Source organism: Schistocerca americana, chromosome 2 (assembly GCF_021461395.2).
Source record: "Schistocerca americana isolate TAMUIC-IGC-003095 chromosome 2, iqSchAmer2.1, whole genome shotgun sequence".
NCBI lineage: Eukaryota > Metazoa > Arthropoda > Insecta > Orthoptera > Acrididae > Schistocerca > Schistocerca americana.
This window is the reverse complement of record NC_060120.1, coordinates 909,472,960-909,477,625: the sequence shown is the minus strand read 5'-3', so window position 1 is coordinate 909,477,625 and position 4,666 is coordinate 909,472,960. Positions and strand designations below refer to the sequence as shown.

Genomic DNA, 4,666 nt, shown 5'->3' with positions numbered 1-4,666 from the left:
TCGTCATGCAATCCCTGGTTCACAGAAATATGGTACGGATGCAATCGTTGTTGATGTAGCTTTCTCAACACCGACGATTTTGAGATTCCCGATTCTCGCGCAGTTTGTCTGCAACTGATGTGTGGATTAGCCGCGACAGCAGCTAAAACACCTACTTGGGCATCGTCATTTGTTGCAGGTCGTGGTTGACGTTTCACATGTGGCTGAACACTCCCTGTTTCCTTAAATAACGTAACTATCCGGCGAACGGTCCGGACACTTGGATGATGTCGTCCAGGATACCGAGCAGCATACATAGCACACTCCCATTGGGCATTTTGTTCGCAATAGCCATACATCAACAAGATATCGACCTTTTCCGCAGTTGGTAAACGGTCCATTTTAACACGGGTAATGTCTCACGAAGCAAATACCGTCCGCATTGGCAGATCGTAACGTTATACCACGTACTTATGCGTTTGTGACTATTACAGCGCCATCTATCACAAAGCGAAAAAAGTGGTCCAACTAAAACATTCATATTTCTTTACGTACTACACGTATATGTAATAAAAACTGGGGGTTCCTATTTAAAAAAAACGTAGTTGATATCGGTTTGACCTATGGCAGCGCCATCTAGCAGGCCAACCATAGCGTCATTTGGTTTCCCCCTGCAAGCTAGACGAGTTTCGTCCTTTGTAGTTTTTTCGTTTGATGCTTATTTCGGGAGAATTTTGGCCCGGTCACTATCAATGGACTACCCTGTGTATTGCTGAAATAACGCAGAACTTCTTGAGAGTGTTACTTTACTTTTATTGTTTGACTGCATTCACAAAACACAATCAAATTAGCAATCACACAAAAAGTCACAAAATAATTCCAGAAAACAACACGAAGTTGTCAAGTACAAAAATTAAGAATAATCAAGGAGCCAAAGGCGTTCCGTACGCAGTCCTACTCTGCTGTGTTGGAACGTCTCTGCTTTTAGCGCGACCACTCGAAATCACTGTCGTTCGCCACAAGTTAAACGAGAGACTAAATTATATCCCTAAAAGTGTGACGTAAAAGAAATATTATTTAAAAGTGCAGACAAGCACGCAATTATTAGCTGGTTCTACGTAATTTAGTCACGGTTTTGACCTGATAAGATATTTAGATGGTATTATCGAGCACGACAGCTTGTATTTTTTTAATAAAATAGTTGAGCATTTCCGTTAGGCCGTTGCTTAGCGAGGTGCGTTGCCGTGTAGTAGAGTTGCACACTGGAAGTTTTTATTCTGTTGCTGTGAGTGGTGAGGTCGAGTATCTGATTTTCTATCCAACGTATACTGTATTGCATAGAATTTTCTATTGAAGCTGAGATCGTCTTTGGTGGTAGTTATTCATACGACCCTGTAGATCTTTTGATAGTCAGATGCGTTATTAATATCATTATTAACATATTCCGGTAGCTACCACTAGCCCGTCAGTCCACAAATAGTATCTGTGGCAATTCGTCGGTGCACATCATCTTCGTAGTGTTACGTAGTACGGTCTATACTGGGATAATTTCAACATCCAAGTGAAAGTGTCTACGCTGTGATCTAAACAGACGATATTTCCGATACAGATGTTTTCGCCCGCTGGTTATCTTGGACGTAGTCTTACCTGTGAAGTCGAGTGACGTACTTCCATGACAGAGCTAACAGAGCACATTCTTGTGTTTGTTGAGTACCACTGAGCGAAACTAAGGTGCTGATTTCTGATGTGCGACATGAGTCGTGAGTCGAGGTTGAGTAACTTGGTAGAGCATTTGCCCGCGAAAGGCAAAGGTTCAGAGTTCGCGTCCGCTCCGGCACACAGTTTTAATTTGCCAAGAAGTTTCATATCAGCACACACTCCGCTGCAGAGTGAAAAATTCATTCAAGAATAGAGAAGATTGTGCAGCCTGGCACTATCGCGCCTGAATCAGCTATCGTACGCTAATTCTCTGCAACTATATAGATTGCCCTTGACAAGAGCTAATCAGTGATGTATTTTTTGCCACAATCAGATTAACATTTATGAAGATATAAATGTTATAGATGTCAGTGCAGTTCACGTACCCTAACCTCTAAAGTAACTGTACCAGAGGAATACTGTTGTAGTCAGTAATTCTACTCTTTCGCCCCCCTGATGTTGGTATATTTGCCTATTAGTGCTTCAATATCAATATTCTCCATCAGCCACCGGAGTGTGGCGAACTGAGAATGGAAGCCATTGCCCACCTCCAGAATATGGTCTCCAAAGTTTCTCCCTGACGTCATTGCTATTGTCTGCGAGAGTTACCTGCTGCCCTGGCCGCACTCCATCCTACTCTACAGAAACTCCCCACACCAAAATCTGTCAACTTAACAACAGCTTTGCCTACGTCCATTTGAGCCTACTTACTATATTCACCAATTCGTCTCCCTCCACAGTTGTTACAACCCGCAGGTCTCTGTATCACCAAATTACCTACTCCTAGACACCGCAGGAGCCGGCTGCGGTGACCGAGCGGTTCTAGGTGCTTCAGTCCGGAATCGCGCGACCGCCACGGTCGCAGGTTCGATTCTGCCTCGGGCATGGATGTCTGTGATGTCCTTAGGTTAGTTAGGTTTAAGTAGTTCTAAGTTCAAGGGGACTGATGACCTCAGACGTTAAGTCCCATAGTGCTCAGAGCCATTTGAACACCACAGGATGTTACCTGCGAACACATCCTTTATTTTTGTCAAGTTGTGACATAAGCTCTTTTTTTCCTTTCACTCCCTTTAGTACCTGTTCGTTGGTTATCCGATCTACACAATTAATCATCACCATATTTCAAAAACCTGTTAGGTCTTTTTATCTGCACTGTTTATCGACCACGTTTCAGTTTCGATTAATGCTACTCTCAAGAGAAATATAAGGGGCGAACAAAAGTTTCTGTCTGAGGGAGTGTCTGCAGCGTATATGCAACGTACGTGACTCCGATGCAGGTATATAAAAAAAAAGCACTCTGTCTCCAGGCCACAAGTAGCGCATCGGGACCATCCGACCGCCGTGTCATCCTCAATAAGGATGTGGACAGGAGGGTCGTGTGGTCAGCACACTGCTCTCCCGGTCGTTACGATGGTTTTCTTTGACCGGAGCCGCTACTATTCGGTCGAGTAGCTCCTCAATTGTCATCACGAGGCTGAGTGCACCCCGAAAAACGGCAACAGCGCATGGCCGCCCGGATGGTCACCCATCCAAGTGTCGGCCACGCCCGACAGCGCTTAACTTCGGTGATCCGACGGGAACCGGTGTACCCACTGCGGCAAGGCCGTTACCGCAGGTATATAAACACCAACATTAAGCAAGGGATTAGAGGCATCCATCGGAGAATGAAAAATTTGTATGGGGCAGCATGTCTGTCGAAAACTACCATGATGGAGTGGTGCACCGATTTCCGTGCTACACGTTAAATGTATTCACAGTTGCGAGTATGAACAACCATTAGCCGCGTAATGGAATGACGACAACGAAAATTTGTGCCTGACCGGGACTCGAACCCAGATTTCGCGCTTCTCGCCAGCAGTCGCCTTACCATTTGACTATCCGAGCAAAACACATGGCCAGACCCAAACTTCAGCATGTAGTAAACGATGTGCCTACAACCTGTACTCGTACATCTATTATGTATATTCCTATACAGGCGAGATATTTTACTTGAAAGCCTTGTCGGCCGGTAAATATGATTTTGCAGTGCCTGTGTTATTCCGAACTACGACACTATGTTCCATCGGAAGTGCACGCATGTCCGAAGGAATATTGCACCGTAATTCGGAATAACCCAGGCTCTGCAATATCGTATCGTATCGTAAGCTCCGCCTTGGTTGCGGTTCGACACAAGACGCTGGTCAATCAGAGAGACCAGACTCATCCATTACGGACATTACAACTAGAGCACCCACCCTGTAGTGCCTTCTGTCCCTTAAAAATACCTTGAAGGACCGATGACTCATGTCGGACGAAAATATGCAGCAGGAACGTATGGACTTCTTCACGCAAGGAGGCATTTTATTTTACCGAACGGGTATTTACAACCTGGTGCGTAGGTGAGACGACTGTCTCAATGTTCAAAGCGATTCTGTCTGATTGGCATACAGATTCTGGACTGCATGGCCCTCGAACGAAAACTTTTTTATCGCCCCTTATAATTTCAGAAGTCTTCTTTTGGTCATCAGTCTACTGACTGGTTTGATGCGGCCCGCCACGAATTCCTTTCCTGTGCTAACCTCTTCATCTCAGAGTAGCACTTGCAATGTACGCCCTCAATTATTTGCTTGACGTATTCCAATCTCTGTCTTCCTCTACAGTTTTTGCCCTCTACAGCTCCCTCTAGTACCATGGAAGTCATTCCCTCATGTCTTAGCAGATGTCCTACCATCCTGTCCCTTCTCCTTATCAGTGTTTTCCACATATTCCTTTCTTCTCCGATTCTGCGTAGAACCTCCTCATTCCTTACCTTATCAGTCCACCTAATTTTCAGCATTCGTCTATAGCACCACATCTCAAATGCTTAGATTCTCTTCTGTTCCGGTTTTCCCACAGTCCATGTTTAACTACCATACAATGCTGTACTCCAGACGTACATCCTCAGAAATTTCTTCCTCAAATTAAGGCCGGTATTTGATATTAGTAGACTTCTCTTGGCCAGAAATGCCTT

At 44.8% G+C, this 4,666-nt stretch overlaps 1 pseudogene; it reads right to left on the bottom strand.

Moving 5' to 3' along the window:
* Positions 1-3,170: 3,170 nt before the first annotated feature.
* LOC124597574 lies at positions 3,171-3,288 on the bottom strand (annotated as a pseudogene).
* Between the last annotated feature and the right edge of the window lie 1,378 nt (positions 3,289-4,666).